Source organism: Pseudochaenichthys georgianus, chromosome 16 (genome assembly GCF_902827115.2).
Source record: "Pseudochaenichthys georgianus chromosome 16, fPseGeo1.2, whole genome shotgun sequence".
Classification (NCBI taxonomy): Eukaryota; Metazoa; Chordata; class Actinopteri; order Perciformes; family Channichthyidae; genus Pseudochaenichthys; species Pseudochaenichthys georgianus.
In genome coordinates, this window is record NC_047518.2 from 23,974,029 (window position 1) to 23,992,000 (window position 17,972).

General features: G+C 42.8%; 1 long non-coding RNA gene across 1 annotated transcript; it reads right to left on the reverse strand.

Moving 5' to 3' along the window:
* Positions 1-9,774: 9,774 nt before the first annotated feature.
* LOC139435331 (uncharacterized) lies at positions 9,775-11,848 on the reverse strand. The gene is made up of 3 exons (XR_011644610.1): positions 11,769-11,848; positions 10,991-11,070; positions 9,775-10,452 (listed from the first exon to the last, which is right to left on the reverse strand). It is a non-coding gene; the product is annotated as an uncharacterized lncRNA (long non-coding RNA).
* Between the last annotated feature and the right edge of the window lie 6,124 nt (positions 11,849-17,972).

Consider the following 17,972-nt stretch of genomic DNA (forward strand, 5'->3'; position numbering starts at 1 on the left):
AACAACAGTCCGGACAACATTGCCGTGTGTTTCTGTCGAAAGTGCTGGCTTGAAACTACTGTATATCCCAGTCTTTGATTCATGAAAAAAGACCCAGTAAACACGGAGATACGGTGATATAAAGTTAATACATTTCAAAAGTATGAAATATGGAAGCACATATTTGAATATCTTCGCCATATTTGATCATTTTACGAAACGGAAAATACTGGAAACTGTAGATCCTGCTCAACAGGATGTATATGTGTATTTCTGTCGAAAGTTCTGGCTCGAAACTATATGCCAGTCTTTGTTTCATGCAAAAATACCCAATAAACACGGACATACGATGATATAAAGTTAATACAGATATATTTCAGAAGTATGAATAATGGAAGCACATATTTTAATATTTTCGCCGTATTTTATCATTTTACGAAACGGAAAATACTGGAAACTGTAGATTCTGCTCAACAGGATGTATTTACCAGGAAGGGGTGAGGTAATCAGGTAAACGGAGTGATACGAAACGAGACGAAAAGAGACGAAGAGGGACGGCGGGAACCGAAGAGAGACGGCGGGAAATGGAGAGAGACGAAGATATACGAAGACAGGCTGCGGGAGACGAAGAGAGGCTGCGGGAGACTGCGATTGAAGTAAAGTGACAAACAAACATTGAAAATGTAGATATAGTTAGATATATTTAGAGTTTTGAAGACTCAACTATGATGAAGAGAACTCTGAACGTGAGTCAAGTTTTAAGCTTGTTTTTTGACATGGAGGAGGAGGAATCTGTGATGTTGCCCTCTGTGTCGTAGTTGACAGAAACCGCTTTGAAGCGTGGCACAGATAAAGACAGAAAAAACAGATTTTTTTACATAATGTGTATATATATTTGTATTATATTTATAATAACACTTTTGCCTTATCAGAATGAAATCCCATGCTACCTCAATCAAACTTTCACATTATCATAGTCACATCCCATGTATATATTTCCAGCTTTTAAATGGTTTCGTTGTGTATGTTTGTGTTGTCCATCCATCCATCTTCTCCCGCTTATCCGTGGTCGGGTCGCGGGGGTAGCAGTTCCAGCAGAGAGCCCCAAACTTTCTTTTCCCTGGCGACATCAACCAGCTCTGACTGGGGGATCCCAAGGCGCTCCCAGGCCAGCGAAGAGATATAATCCCTCCACCTGGTCCTAGGTCTACCCCTTGGTCTCTTCCCAGCTGGACGTGCCTGGAACACCTCCCTAGGGAGGCGCCCAGGTGGCATCCTAACTAGGTGCCCGAACCACCTCAACTGGCTTCTTTCGACGCGAAGGAGGAGCGGCTCAACTCCGAGTCCCTCCCTGATGACCGAACTTCTCACCTTATCTCTAAGGGAGACACCAGCCACCCGGCGGAGGAAACCCATCTCGGCCGCTTGTATCCGCGATCTCGTTCTTTCGGTCATGACCCATCCTTCATGACCATAGGTGAGGGTAGGAACGAAAATGGCCCGGTAGACAGAGAGCTTTGCCTTCCGGCTCAGCTCCCTTTTCGTCACAACGGTGCGGTAAAGCGACTGCAATACCGCTCCCGCTGCTCCGATTCTCCGGCCCATCTCACGCTCCATTGATCCCTCACTCGAGAACAAGACCCCGAGATACTTGAACTCCTTCACTTGGGGTAAGGACTCATTCCCTACTTGGAGTGGACAGTCCATCGGTTTCCTGCTGAGAACCATGGCCTCAGATTTGGAGGTGCTGATCCTCATCCCAGCCGCTTCACACTCGGTTGCGAACCGATCCAGTGAGTGCTGAAGGTCGCAGACCGATGAAGCCATCAGAACCACATCATCTGCAAAAAGCAGTGGTGCAATCCTTAGTCCACCGAACTGCAGACCCCCCCCCCCACGACTACGCCTCGAAATCCGATCCATGTATATTACAAACAGGATTGGTGACAAAGCGCAGCCCTGGCGGAGGCCAACCCTCACCGGAAATGGGTCCGACTTACTGCTGAGGACCCGGACACAGCTCTCGCTTTGGGAGTACAGAGATTGGATGGCCCTGAGTAGAGACCCCCTCACCCCATACTCCCGCAGCACCTCCCACAGTAACTCCCTGGGAACCCGGTCATACGCCTTCTCCAAGTCTACAAAACACATGTAGACCGGATAAGCGTACTCCCAGGCCCCCTCCAGGATCCTTGCGAGAGTAAAAAGCTGATCCGTCGTTCCACGACCAGGACGGAATCCGCATTGTTCCTCCTCAATCTGAGGTTCGACAATCGGCCTGACCCTCCTTTCGAGTACCTTGGAGTAAACTTTCCCGGGGAGGCTGAGTAGTGTGATGCCTCTGTAATTGGCACACACCCTCTGATCCCCCTTTTTGAAAAGGGGGACCACCACCCCGGTCTGCCACTCCTTCGGTACCGTTTCCGACTTCCACGCAACGTTGATGAGACGTGTCAACCATGACAGTCCCTCAACACCCAGAGCCTTCAGCATTTCCGGGCGGATCTCATCCACCCCCGGGACTTTGCCACTGTGGAGTTGTTTGACGACCTCAGTGACCTCCCCCCGGGAGATTGGCGTTGATCCCAGTCATACTCCAGCTCTGCCTCTAACATAGAGGGCGGAGTTGTCGGGTTCAGGAGTTCCTCAAAGTGTTCCTTCCAACGTCCCAACACTCCATCAGTTGAGGTCAACAACGTCCCATCCTTACTGTACACAGCTTGGATGGTTCCCTGCTTCCCCCTCCTGAGGTGTCGGACAGTTTTCCAGAACAACTTTGGTGCCGCCCGAAAGTCCTTCTCCATGTCTTCTCCGAACTTCTCCCACACCCGCTGCTTTGCCTCGGCCACGGATGAGGCTGCTGCCCTTCGGGCCTGTCGGTACCTTGCAACTGCTTCGGGAGTCCCCCGGGATAACAAATCCCTGAAGGCCTCCTTCTTCAGTCGGACGGCTTCCCTGACCACCGGTGTCCACCAGGAGGTTCGAGGGTTACCGCCCCTTGAGGCACCTAAGACCTTGAGACCACAGCTCCCCACCGCGGCTTCGGCAATAGAGGCTTTGAACACCGACCACTCTGGTTCAATGTCCCCAACCTCCACAGGAATGCCCGAAAAGCTCCGCCGGAGGTGTGAGTTGAAGGCCTCCTGAACTTGGGCCTCCTCCAGACGTTCCCAGTTCACCCGAACTACACGTTTGGGCTTACCAGGTCTATCCAGAGGCTTCCCCCGCCACTTGACCCAACTCACCACCAGATGGTGATCAGTTGACAACTCCGCCCCTCTCTTTACCCGAGTGTCCAAAACATACGGCCTCAGGTCCGATGATACGATAACGAAATCGATCATGGACCTTCTGCCTAGGGTGCTCTGGTACCACGTACACTTATGAGCATCCTTATGTTCGAACATGGTGTTTGTTATGGCCAATCCATGACTAGCACAGAAGTCCAGTAACAAACCATCACTCCGGTTCAGATCAGGGGGGCCGTTCGTGTTGTTTGTGTTGTGAAAAATAAAATCATTTTCAAAATCTGTTTTTACATATATGTTGTGATTTTGGGTCCAAAATGTTCATATAGTAGAAGATAACCTACATCCAAACGAAATAAATATAATTAATTATGATGAATACGTTAAGTCTTGTTCATTGTTTTTCACTTTTATTAAATGTTTGATATTTCTTTCTCTGTGTGCGGGGGATCACAGGAGGGGGGAGAGCTGTGGAATGTGACTCCACACATTCCGATGGCCAATTAGTTTTAAACAAAGGGTCCCCAACATACATATGAAACATGGGGGGGTTGGGGCTGGAGAACGGTATGGTCCTACCGTTTTCATACTTTATATATCTTAGCATATTCATACACACTGTTCATACTGCTCACAGGCTGATATCTAGTGTATTCATACCCCTCACTGTTTATTCATCATTCAATAAATTATATATTTTATTCTGTAGATTGTGAACATTACTTTTCACTTTACTGCTTGTTGCTCCTGGTTAGAAGCTAAACTGCATTTCGTTGTCTCAGTATCGGCGGTCACTCCTGATGAACCCACCAGGGCTGTTTCCTCAGAACGAGAGGAAAGTTTTTACCAGGACAGCTTTTTTAAGGGACAGCATCGCCCTGAGATCTATGCTGCTAATATGTTCATGGCCATAACGCCATTTGTAACATAGGCTATGGGAGAATGGTGAAAATAACCAACTGGACTGGGACCAATGGGAAAATGCCTCTTCCCCTCAATTTGAAGCAACAGATTGAGTCTTATGTTTCCAATCGGTTCCCAAATCTGAACATTGACCAGTGGCATAAGATCAGGAGCCGGGTAAACGAGAGACTGAGGAGCCCCAGAAAAACAGATCCCGAAATCGCTCGTCCTGGTTTCCGCAGCAGATAGGCCTACAGCATGTGTCTGTTACTGTATGTCAGTTATTTTAAATAAAATGGTGAAAACTGAACTTGAAAATTGTTTCCTCTTTTTATTTTCGGGATGGGGAGACGTGTGTGATTAAAAATTCATTCGCAGAAATGGAAAGTGATCTAACTAAGTTCTATTCATATTCTTGACGGGAAGAGCCGTGTAAATGGGTGGCCATATGCATTTGAAAAGCAATATAAATCACACAGTTATTATGCAATAGGCTATAAAAGCACCATCGATTACCTTTCTCCAATTCAAACTCTTGACGGGAAAAAAGGAAGGTGTAAATGGTTGGGCTATACTGTACTGTATACATGCAAAGGCCATTCAATAGACGTTCAATATATAGTATTCGTTTATTAGAGTCGGCTTGACTCGGTTTGCATTCATAAAGAATGCACAAATGTGTTTAATCGTTAATGTCATAGTATTCGTTTATTAGTCCCCGAGGGGAAATGGGTAGCAGCACATCACAGAGGCATTTAAAAAGTGAAGAACATTCAAGTTAAACAATACTAAGTAAACAATTAACACAGTAAATTATGTGGATTAAATCACATTTATTTCGTTAAAAATAAACGAAATGACTCGGTTTGCATTCATAAAGAATGCACAAACGTGTTTAATCGTTCATGTCAGATATGTAGGCCTACTAAGTAAATAGCCTACATTAGTTCCTGCTCAAGATTAGATTCAACTTTATTGTTATTGCACAGATTACAGGTACTGAGATAACGAAATGCAGTTTAGCTTCTAACCAGGTGCAACAAGCAGTAAAATGAAAAGTAATGTTCACAATCTACAGAATAAAAATATATAATGAATTGAATGATGAATAAACAGTGAGGGGTATGAATACACTAGATATCAGCCTGTGAGCAGTATGAACAGTGTGTTAATCGTTAATGTCAGATATGTACTAAGTAAATAGCCTATTAATTTCATGATGGATTAAACCACATTTATTTCGTTAAAAATAAACAAAATGATTAAATGCAGGGTGAATTGCCCTAATGTGGAACATTTTTGCATTTCAGACTTCGGGAATATATTGCGACATGAAGCCGATACAATAAATCAAAATCCAGTAACATTCTGAAATCCCCAGGATGTGTCCTAATCAAACCAAAAGAGAACATGCAGATATTAAACTCATACAATAAATGGTAGACATATTAGTACTCTTAGTGCCAAGTTGTCTCAGACAATCTGTTTTCCTAATGTGGGACAGTTCTGTGCAAAATGTGGGACACTGAAAAGTCTATATTAAAAAGCCTCAGTCACCTTCATTCATGTAATAAAAAAATCTCAGGCCAGTAACACTCAAAGCTACAGTAAATGTGCAATACCATGCTATGTTACTATTTATAATGTTATTGTTGTTACAACAGAAGATGTTTTTATTTAAATTGAAGTTAAATGCATCAATCTGGTGCACTGAGGGCAAAATTAGTAGATTTGTGGATACGGCTCTCAACACTCATATGAAACAGAACTGTTCTTACAATGTGTGTTGGAAGGTATTAAATTACTATGCATATTTTATTGTGTAAACACACAGCTGATCACCTGAGAGCTGCCGTTTCATTCAGAGCGTTTAAAAAAAAAACGACGGTCTGATTTCAACAACTCAATGTGTGATTATTATAGCAGTAATATTAGACACTAATAATACAGTAAACTATGAACACTGTACATATTATTGTTTGCCCGTGGGATTAGGATGATCGGTAGAGAGCCGCTGCGTCGGATGTGATATAAAAACAAAGCGATTATTGTCGTTGTTGTAAACTCACGTGGATTAAATGTAGTGCATTCATTTCAACTCGCGAAATATGATACATTAAATGATCGCGAGGATCACGATCGAACATCGTTTGTTTGACCCTGGATGCATTTCCTGATCTAAAAACATAGCGATGGTTTTGTACTTACGCGGCGTAAATTACGCCAACGTGAATTAAACATTATTTTGTTAAATGAAAACATGGTGATGTTTAGTAAATGATTACATGTCTCTTACTTAAGCACAGAATGTGATCCTATCCGTGACATATATGGATCTTAACAAATATCCGCTATATCAGATCCCTGTAGATCAGCTGTTTATTTCACATGAGTTCCAGTGTGGCAGCTTTTCACGGCTCCCCCTGGTGGATCCGTGATCCATTGCTGCTGGTTTCATTATAATTAAATGTATTTATCAAGGGGGCGTTTCAAGTCCTGCGGGGGGGTTTTCCTTTTCAGCAGGGGCCCACCCCGTGCCGATCACGGACCCGCCCGGGTAGGCGTCTGAAACGAAGCGCTACATCTGTATGCAAGTTTATCCTCAAATGTAAGTAGCTGTGTTTAACTGTGGTAAACTTGGGTTTATCAACGTTAGTTAGTAAGCAGTGCAATCTTGCTAACTAGCTAGCAGTTTGAGTTTGGATTTGTTAATGATGGTTAGCAAGCACATGGAGTGCAATATTGCTAGCCAACATTCAGTTTGCTAACTAACTAGCTAGTGTTGGCTAGCTTGCATTGCTAGCTAACTACCAATACATTTTCACATTAGGCTGTGACATTACTTCTATACTAGTTGACATGAATAGTCTAGTCTTGATACATTTTGTAACATTCATTCTTATATCTACTTTTAGCTATTTTGTGATTTTTCGTTTTTTTCTTAAAAAAAATGATACTAGTAAATAGGAACATTTGGGGTGAGACATTTTTGAAAAATCATTGATCATGCCTAGACTGATTCTATACATCTATACTGTTAAGCTAAGCTTACTAGTGGGGTTGCTGTACTGAGGAACCACAGGGGAACCAGCCTTATGTTTTCCCTTTTAGGTTCATTAGTAAGACTCATAATCTCAAATGTGTGATGCATTACGGGAGTGAGTGACAATGACACGCGGCAGATTCAAGTCACATTGGAAAGATGACTCTCAATACAAGGACTGGATTGGAGAGGTACCAGGAGGAGATGTCCACAAGGCTTATTGCAAGTTTGCCGCAAGTCATTTGACATCAGCAATATGGGGGTCGCTTCCCTCAAGAGCCATTCAAAAGGACAAACCCACACCAAGTTAGCTGGACAGCTAAATAATGAAAGAAGAATGACAGATTTCTTGACTACAAAAACAGGAGAGGGAAGAAGCGGCCCAACAAGCCAGGATATCGAAAGTGACAGTCAGGTGCCCAGTACCAGCAGTGAACAGCCTACGGAAAAAGGCTCTGGAGCTCAGAGGAAAACTTTTTTTCAAGCCAAGCTGTATTTGAAGCAGAGATTCGCTGGGTCATGAAGATGGTCAGGTCACACTTCACAAGCTTCAGGGGCCTATAGATCATCACTTAATATGGTACCTGGAAAATCAGGAGGTAGCATGGAAACATTTTTCACGGCAAGCGTGGGAACCCTGTGCTAGTGAGATACTAAGGTTTACTTTATAAATTAGGCAAAGGACTTATATTTGCCCCATGCCTTCAGCAGCAGCAGGCCATTTTATCCCATTATGAAATGTCATCATTTCGACAATAAAGAAATGCTATAAACGTTATCTTGCACGTTTTATCGAACCATCTCCGTTTCTAACTTTCAATATATGTAAAAAGAGATCTCTCTCTCATCTGCGTGCGGGGCGGGGCCTCACAGACATGCTGCTGCGCTGTGCACACTCTTATTATTAGTGCTGTAGCGACGCGTCGACTTCAAAATATCGTCAACGACATATTTCCGCGTCGACGCGTCGCTACACACACGTGGTTGTGTAAACAAAGCAACAAGCAGTTCGCAATCGCACTTCAAACACAATGGAGACTGAAACGGCTACCACCTCCTCCTCACAGGATTGCGCACGAAGCCCTCAAACAAAAACATCTCGCCCTAGGTTTTCAAAAACATGGGAATATTTTAAAGTTAGTCCAAAACGCAAAGATATTGTCATTTGCAGTCTTTGCCAAATGGAGTTGGCATATCACACAAGCACAACGGCTATGTTGGAACATTTAAAGCGGCAGCTAGCTGTGGTGGCTACCATTAGCAGCTAGCATTTGCTCTCCGATTTTTACATAAAAATGGAATTATGGATTATAAATTCAATAATTTTTTTATACATAGACGTTAAAAACCTATGGATTAACCGATTCAGCCGCGTTTTTTCTCATTGTAATGCCATTGAACACGTCTTTTGATCAGATTGACAGCTACGGTGGTGAGACGATCTCCCTAGAAGCTCTGTAAAGGTACGTGTTGTGATGACTGTATTTGCTTCCCCTGTCCCGAGTCCGGATCACTCAGTGATGATACTATATACCTACATAATCTGTGGAGTCTCAGCTTTAATCGGATATCTTGTATGTGCAGCTACGATAAGTAATAAGGGTACTTTTATCTTGAGTTCTGTGCCAATGTCCGTTAGCATTTTTCGCTCATGGGTCATTTAGATGCTTCTTATGAGACTTGTGTTTTGTTTTGGTAAACATGGTTTATATCGTCAGTTAGCTGAGATTATTGCCGTTAATCTGGTATAACACATTAATAGTTTGTTAAATATTAAGATCCCCTGAGACACAGTATCGTGGATTTTTCTTTTTTACATAACCTTTTTTATGAATTGAACAACAGAAAAATAATCGTTAGATTAGTCGACTAATCGATCAAATAATCGCCCGATTAATCGTTTTCGAAATAATCGTTTCCCCCCAGCACTACTTATTATACATCCATGTGTGCACACAGTTCTGCCGGTAATGAATATTAGGATACATTTTGTGAGGAAACTTTTCCACCAATAATTCCAATAAGTATTCCAAAATGTATTCACTTCAGGTTTACGAAAGTAACTGTATTCGGATTAGTTGTTTATCAAATGTAACGCGAGCTGAATACAGTTAGGCTACTTGGTTTTTGTATTCTGATTACGTAACGCCGTTACATGTATTCCGTTACAACCCAACCCTGTGTACAGATCATCAGTCCTGTGTACAGATAAATTAGATAAAGTCATGCCAAAACAGCGACATTTTACACGATAAATACGGGTTTAAATAGCAGCATTTGCCACGGAAGGCGAGTGGCAGCTACCGTAAACGTTCTCTCTGGCATCTTGTGGCAACTCCCGTTGAGCAGCGGCAGATGCCTCGGCAAGTTGTGGCATATGCCGGAAGTACTTGCCACTGCCTGCAGATGCCACTAAATGAGCCAGGCCCTACTGCAGTGAACTTTATATTTCTTATTGTCTAAAGCATTTATTATTTTCATTTTCCCCCTCTCATATTCAGTGTGGACGGATTGAGACAGTGTGGTGTCCAGAGGGCTGCAGAGACTTCAGGGAGAAACCTCCGTGTGATGGACGTCCTGTCTGTTGGTTTGGAGAGGACTGAGGGTCTTTCTCAGCGAGGAGGACCAGGGCTGATGAAGGAGCCCATGCTGGGCAAAGCTGATACCAACTGCACAGGCCTAGTCTGTCACGTTATTTGACTAAATGTGTTTACTTATACATTTAATAGGTTTACACCTTCTGTCCATATGTGCTTTTTATTTAAAACATTTGATTAACTTTTGGTTCACATTTCAATAAATTGTATTTGTATTTGCACTCCTTTTGTCCATTATTCTTACTGAAAATGTTAGATTACACATTCACATCTGACTGAAGATTGGCCCCATTTATTTGTGACGTTGCAAACTCTGTGGTACAAGGCACAAGTGATGTGAAGCTCATAAAGTGAGGCAAATAGAAATAATCAGCTGATGGAGTGTAGATGTTGAAATAGGTGCATTCGATCAGCTGACTATGTTTTTCGCCACACTTTATAACCCTGACTATAACCACCCCTTCTCTGAGGTGCAGGCAGCGTCACAAACAAATGATGGTCCTGATAGACGACAAAAATATTCGGTGTGCAGATCTTTGTTTTCACAATAAAAGTAGTTTCTTAGTGAATGTCCTGTACTGGTCTTACAATCTCATAACATCAGCTTTTAATGTTCCTCTTGGATGTTCTTCTTGACCCTCAGAGAAGGAGAAGATGTCGTGTCTTTCGGGCATGTCCTTTCCTAACAAAAATTACAGGAAACATAAAACATTATTGCAGAACAAGTGTTATTTATGAAAGAGGTGTGTTTGTGTGTTATGGGGCTGTTGATATAATTATTTTTTAATTGTAATCAGATTATGAATGAACAGTATGAAATTCATCAACATTGAAATATGTTATTATCAAAATAATATTTAACTGTTGTCAAAACGTAGTGCAACTGTAGAAGCTTGCTCTGTTGTCTCACTGAAAGAATAACTTTTACCACGTTTTTTACAGACAATATTCAGAGATAAATAGTAGCAGTTCTCACTATGTGTTAAATATCTTTGCCTTCAATACATTAAATTAGAAAGCTGACAAAGTCATATTGCTTATTAACATCTAAATGTGACTTTTTGCATGGAAAAAACCCACAACTTAACTGATGTGTAGGTGATCTAGTATTTAGTATTGTTTAATGGAATGTATACCAGTGTATTAAAGTCAATACTTCATTCATTTAAACCAATATCTTCCTTGATTATTTGCACAGTATGAAAAAAGAGTCTTAGTACCTTTGCTGAAGTTCACTGCTGTGAGGAGTCCAGTTCTGTCTCTCACTCTCTGGTCCAGCCTGTCTGCATCACATGGACACCTTAAACAAACAGAGATATATGTAAAGTACCATGTGTACAAACAATATAACTGATTCTCTTCTGTTGAACATGTTGGATTGTGTATTGTCCGAGTCAGGGTCCTTTTTATTTTACTGTAACTTTAGAAAGTGTGTTACCAATGCTTACTGTTTATTTGATATCAATTTGTAATACAATTAATAAAAACAACAAAGTTTGGGTTCGTTCTTCAGATGACTGTGACGTTAACTTGTAAGCTCAATAATGAACTCCAGCTCAACCAACCATATTGTAATATCTAAGTAATCATCTTGAAATATGACATTAATAATTGTAATATACAGGTTGATTTCACATACACTACTTCGACGTTAGCTAAATAGAAAATAGCATGGATAATTTACAAAGGCTTTAAAAACACAGCAGGAGCCCAAGACAATTATAAAACTTGTCATTATTTCAGTACAGTTCAATTGGTTTTATTTTCATAAACGGTTATTAACCGTTAGTGCCAACGCAGTAGGCTATAATATATGAATTACTGCTGTATAGACTACAACCACTACTTGTTTAGCTAGCATAAACTCAACAAAGCTAGCGTTAGCTGGTTGACTGACGTTATTTCGCCGCTAAACGGCACGATATAAAACGGTGGTCTTCAAAGCGGATTTAATCCTCAATCACAATAATAATATTCAAAGTAATTGTAGTAACTCACAGGAGGCTTCTGGTGAGCATAGTGGAGTTTATTTGTTTCTGGTAGCGCCGAGCTGCAACTCCTTCATCACATACTTAGCATAACAACATAGCTCCCAGTTACTCTTTTATGCTTATGGAACGGCAACAACTTCATGGTCACAGTGCCACCTAGTGGACTGGTGAACTAACATGCAATGATATGACCTTACAACATCCCCTTCCCCTCAAGCAGGTTATATACATCCAACAGAAACATTGTAACACAGTAACAAATTATTTTTTAAACCTAACGGGTGACTCACAACAGTAGTATCTATTCCCTTCTTAGCTCAGCTGGAAGTCTTTAAGGTAACTGGGTAACTTAGTCACTCCTTTGACCGTCTCTTCCCTGGACTTGTATTTTCCACAGTTCCATGGACCTTCTCTGCTGCTGCAGCTTCTGTAGCTGCTGGCTCTCTGTTTGACTGTCTCTTCCCTGGACTTGTATTTTCCACAGTTCCATGGACCTTCTCTGCTGCTGCAGCTTCTGTAGCTGCTGGCTCTTCCAACTCGTCCCCACTGAGCACCACATTCTCAACGTCCTGCCATGTCTCTCCTTTTTCGACTGCCTGACTTAGCTGAGTCGAGTCAGTCTGTTGTCTTTCATGGTCTTTTTCTGGTCTTTGGTGGTGAGCATGAATCTGGTCCACATGTCTCCTGACTACTCTCCCATCACCCAGCATCACTGTATATGACACTGGCCCTGTCACTGACTCTATGATTCCTGGAATCCACTTGGGTCCAAAACTGAAGTTTCTCGTCAACACTGAGTCTCCTGTTTTGAACCAGCGCCCCTTTGCCTTTTTGTCATGATCTCTTATTTGTCTTTCCTGTTTTTCTTTCACCTTCATGCACAGATCTGGATGAATTGAATCCAAACAGCAACGTAGCTTCCTCCCGAGAAGCAGCTCTGCTGGTGACAGACCTGTTGTAGTCTGAGGAGTCACACGATAACTAAATAACACTACCTTGGCTGTCAGTGTGCCTTCTGGAAAAATGTTCATCATCCTTTTAAATGTCTGTACCCCTCTCTTTGCTAACCCGTTACTGGAGGCGTGATAGGGTGCCGAGGTCACATGACGGATACCATTTCTTTTCAGGAAATCTTCGAACTCTGTGCTGATGAAACAGGTGCCATTATCAGACACCAACAATTCGGGCAGTCCATGGTTACTGAAACTGGTACGCAGGCACTCAATTGTAGTGGCTGAAGTGGCAGAATTGACTGGAACCACATCCATCCCCCCAGGGGTGTAACGGAGCTGGTGCCGGAACATTTCGGTGCTCTTGACATGTTATACAGGACTTGACAGTATCCTCTACATCCTTGTCGAGCTTTGGCCACCATACATAGCTCCTAGCCAGTGCTTTCATCCTGGACACTCCTGGATGGCATTGATGAAGCTGTCTCAAAACACTTTCTTGGCCTGGCTTTGGCACAATAACTCTTGCGCCCCACAACACACACCCATTTTGGATACTGAGTTCATGTTTCCTCACTGCATAAGGGCCAAACTCAATCTCTTTTAATTCTGATGACCAGCCTCTGTTGACCAATTCCCGCACCCGTGAGAGTACTGGATCCTTGTCTGTCCATACTTTCACTTGGTCAGCAGTCACAATGATAATGATGACAATGATATGACCTTACAACAGTAATACTGGGCAAGTAATGGGCAAAACTTATCGTTGATTGACGCGCCAAGTCAGCGGACTGGTAGCGACACGAACCGTTAGCGAACAGTTAGCACCGCTGTTATCCGGTTCGACCTGACTGTGACTGTGACTGACCCAAGCCTCATTGTTCTGATAGCTCCGCCCCTTCGCTCCAACCCCCCTCCCTCCCCCCACATCTACAGGTGAAAATTATTTTTGCGACACATTTATCGCAAGAAGTGTAGCAAAAGTCAAGACCGCAGATTCGTCGATTTATACTGCCACAGAGCAGATTCGTCAAGTTGTAATGACTGATTTGAGAGGTTGTAATAAATAAAGTTGCAGTTGTAATGGAAAATATATTTAAAAAATATGTATTTTTCTGCAAGTGAACATTTCATCTCTAAGTTCATTTTTTTTCTACAAGCTACAACACTTTTTTTTTTCTTCTGTGACTTCAAATTTGGTTCACAGTTACGTGGATATTTTTTACAAGTGTACATTTGATTCACAGTTACGTGGATATTTTATACAAGTGTACATTTGGTTCACAGTTACGTGGATATTTTATACAAGTGTAAATGTAAGCACACAAACTCCGATTTTTTTTCTGGAAGTGCTCACATCAGGTTTTACACGCTCTCACATTTTGCACCATATCTACCTTCATACACGACCAGCTGACCTCTTGTTTCGTCGTTTGTTTCGTCTGTTTGTGTCCGTCAGCAGCAGTGAATAAACTCTCTTTTCCTATTCACGCCCTCGTTTTCTGTCGCGTGTTTGTTGTGGCTGAGAGCCAAGCCATGACAGATGGGGGCTCGTCCACTTCTTTTTATCTGTGATACAGCAACGGATAGGTGAGATTTGTGTTGGGAGTTGGTGCGCGTGTATGAAGTTTGTTGGGAGCGCGTTTGCAGTGCGGCCGGTTTCTTTGTTTCGGCTCGTTGTGGGAAGGACATTAGATTTCAGATTGTTGTTTGGGGGACTGATTTGATTACTTTGTGAGGCTTTGATTTGTTTGGTATTATATTTCGGGAGAGTGGTTGCTTCTAGTTGTTCTTAGCCGTGGTCAGCTGTTTTTTTTGTTTTTTTCTTCCTTTCTCTCTTGTGTGGGTTTGTTGGTGCGTTGCATGTGGAGCAGTGCGGAGTTTCCCCTGGTAGGTTGTAGCGACGGTTCCCTTGGGATCGTTGAGCGGGGTGTGTAGTGTTGCGGAGAAAGTGGTTGAAGCTTTGGCTTGGGAGCATGGCCGTGGTCTCAGTAGTGTTGCTAGCTTGCTAGTCGCTTTGCTGGATTAGCGGTCTCCAGTGCATAAATACCCACCACAAGTAACTGCATGAAGACTAGGGAGGAGATTATTCAGTGGGATGGTGAGTTAGTGGGGAAACTCCAATCAAAAAATTAGTGTTCCACTTTGGACGCGTAATAAATGTGGTGGTATCTGTCCGGTTTGTTTTTGTTGTGTTTTTGTTCTCTTCTTTCGGTTTAAAGGTCCGGTGTTGTGTTCCGGTGAAGGGTCGGTGTAAATTAAGATGGCTGACGTAGAGGCATTAATTGAAGCTCCGTCTCAGGAGTCTCTTGCCACTTTCTCAAGAGAGCAGCTGCTCTTAATTGCTGAGCATTTCTCTGTGTCTATTGTCGGTGAAAGACAACATAAACGATTATATAGTGTCGACCAGTGGCGGCCGGCCCATCGGGGCGCTATGGGCGCCGCCCCACCTCTTGCCAGATAAAAAAATATATATATATACATTTTTTTATTTAAAAAAAATATATATATATTTAAAAAATATATATATTTTATATTTAAATTTTTAATGAACAAGGTAAATATCATACAATTGGTATCACAAAAATGTATAATCTACAATACAATCTCGTTTAAAATTGTGTTACGATGTCTAAAGTTACTGATAAGTCACCTGTTTCCTGCCTGGCCTTGCCCATGGCATTAGTTTATCATTACCGGGCAGAGCCCCCGAGCGAAACAGCAGCAACCAGCACGTTGCAAAAGTCTCAATAGTAAACTGTGCCGCCGAAACATAATTTCAGCCAATCAGCGCCGTCAAATATTTTGGTCACGTGGGCGCTCACGTTGGCGCCCATGTTGCTTACGTGCGTTGACGTGATTTGTTTTTTAGACTCGTGAGTGACCAAGGTGACGCAGTATTTGGATGAGAATGGTGTGCAGGTGGAGTCGCCGGAACCTCGGTCCGCCCAAGAGCTACTCTCCAATCCTTTTGAAAGGAGAAGTTTGGGAGATAAATTGATACTTAAAGACCTTGGACCAGACCAACCCGATTTGTATATATCACAGCAAGCTCGTGAAAAAGACAAAACGTATCAACAAGGCTTCTCACATGGCTAGCTGGAACAAACAGGTAAATGCTATCTTTTGTTTCACATGCTTGCTCTTCAAACAGCCGGGGACAGATACGATCTGTTCAGAAACTAGACAAAAGTTAAACAAGTACAAACCACAGACTGTCTGTGTTATGGAGAATACAGTCGCTGGTTTATTTATGTCTGTAGGCCGTTGTTGTGAGTGTGGACGGTCGGAGCATATATAGCGTTAGCTTAGCCAAGCTCCATTCAGAAAAAAAGCATTCTAAAAGGTTTTTCGCCTGCCGTCTGTCTGCAGACTTGTCAAAGCATTAATTCATGGTTTTTACTAACCGGTATCAGTATGTTGTTACGTCGGCATCATTTAGAAATGTGTATTACTATTTAATCACGGTAAAATATGTTCATGTTGTTGTAGCTCCCGAGCCAGCGCGTCTTGTTTGAATGATGCGAGTAAACACAGCTGGCAGCTGCGGTGAAACTCGAGCGACTAGAGCGATGCGATAGGAGCGTTGAGAGCGAAGCGAATATTGGCATCGCGTCCGGTCTGAACGCAGCATTAAAGCGAGCTCCGCGCTGCACTGGAAACGCGCCATTACATCACCAGAAGTCCTAATTTAAGGGGTAATTTCTCCCAAAAAAAATTGTTTTACTCACTCTATCAATAGCCCCACCAAAAATATTTTCCACCAGCCGCCACTGGTGTCAACATTAAGTGAGACAGGAGAGTTTGCTGCAAAGGAAGAGGGGGTTTTGTTAAAACCTCTTTTTCAGGCTAGTGCACTTTCTTTTGAGCAGCAGAAGGAAATGTTGTTGTTGCAGCTGGAACATGACAGAGTAAAGTATGCGTTGGGAATTGAAAAGGAAATGGAGCGGATACGACAAGAAACTGAGAAAGCCAAGTTAGAGTTGGAGGGACATCGTCTGACTGTTCTTGGCGTGTTGTCCAGTGAGGGGCAGGGTGAACAGGTGCCCAGGTCTCATCATTTTGATGTTAATAACCTGCGCTTGCTGCCTCACTTTAATGAAAGTGATCCCGACACATTTTTTTTAATTATTTGAACGTGTAGCTAGGGCTAGAGATTGGCCTGATGCGGACTGCGCTCTGATGCTTCAGTGTGTTTTCACAGGAAGAGCGCAGTCAGCATATTCCTCCTTATGTATTGAGGATAGCTCTAGTAAAATAAAATCGGCGGTGCTTAGAGCATATGAACTGGTGCCAGAGGCCTATCGACAGCGTTTTAGGTCCTTTGAGCAAAAACAAGATCAAACATATGTGGAGATGGCGAGGGATTTGTCTGTTCATTTTAAGCGTTGGTTAACTGCTCTTGACGTCACTACTTTTGACGATTTGTGTGAGCTCATGACTTTGGAACAGTTCAAAATATTCTTCCAGACAAGATTGCTACTTACATAACAGAACACAGGGTCACTTCTGCGGCTGAAGCTGCTGTGGCAGCTGATGAGTTTGTGTTGCTTCATAAGAGCAGGTTCGGAGGGCGCTCTGGGGCCCTGGCTGTTTTTGAGGGAAGTAGAAAGGTTGGTTCATTTGGGATGGAGCCAAGGAAATTGGGTTTGGTCAAATCTGAGGGGAATAATAATATTTGCCACTACTGTCGCGAAAAAGGCCATTGGAAGGCAGAATGTCCTGCGCTTAGAGCAAAATCTGAGGGAGGAAGATATTTTGTTGGGCCTGTTGCGTTGGCTGCTCCTGTGAAAAGCTGCTGTGTTGCCGATGTGCTTACATCCCACTTAGGTGGATCTGAGGTTTTGGCATGTTATGCTCCATTTATACGAGACGGCTTGGTGTCATTGGTAGGTAGTAATGTCAGAGTTCCAATCAAAATCTTGCGAGACACAGGGGCTTTTGACTCCTATATTGTTGACTCTGTTTTGCCTCTTTCTTATGAAAGTGACACTGAGTTGGGAAATGGGATTAAAAGTTCTTCCTATTCCTGTTCATAGGATGTATATTGACTGTGGTCTTGTTAAGGGTGAGGTGGCTGTTGGTGTGGACTGTCTGGACTGATGTTCCCCCTGTGCTTTTAGTGACTGGTGGTCCGATTGAGTCAAGGTCTGAGGAGAGCTCTACAGTGTTGGCAGACGTCACATCCTCTTGTGTGATCACTCGTGCTATGGACAAAAACATGTTTAGAAAACAAAAGACCAAGCATTGTCCCACTAGTC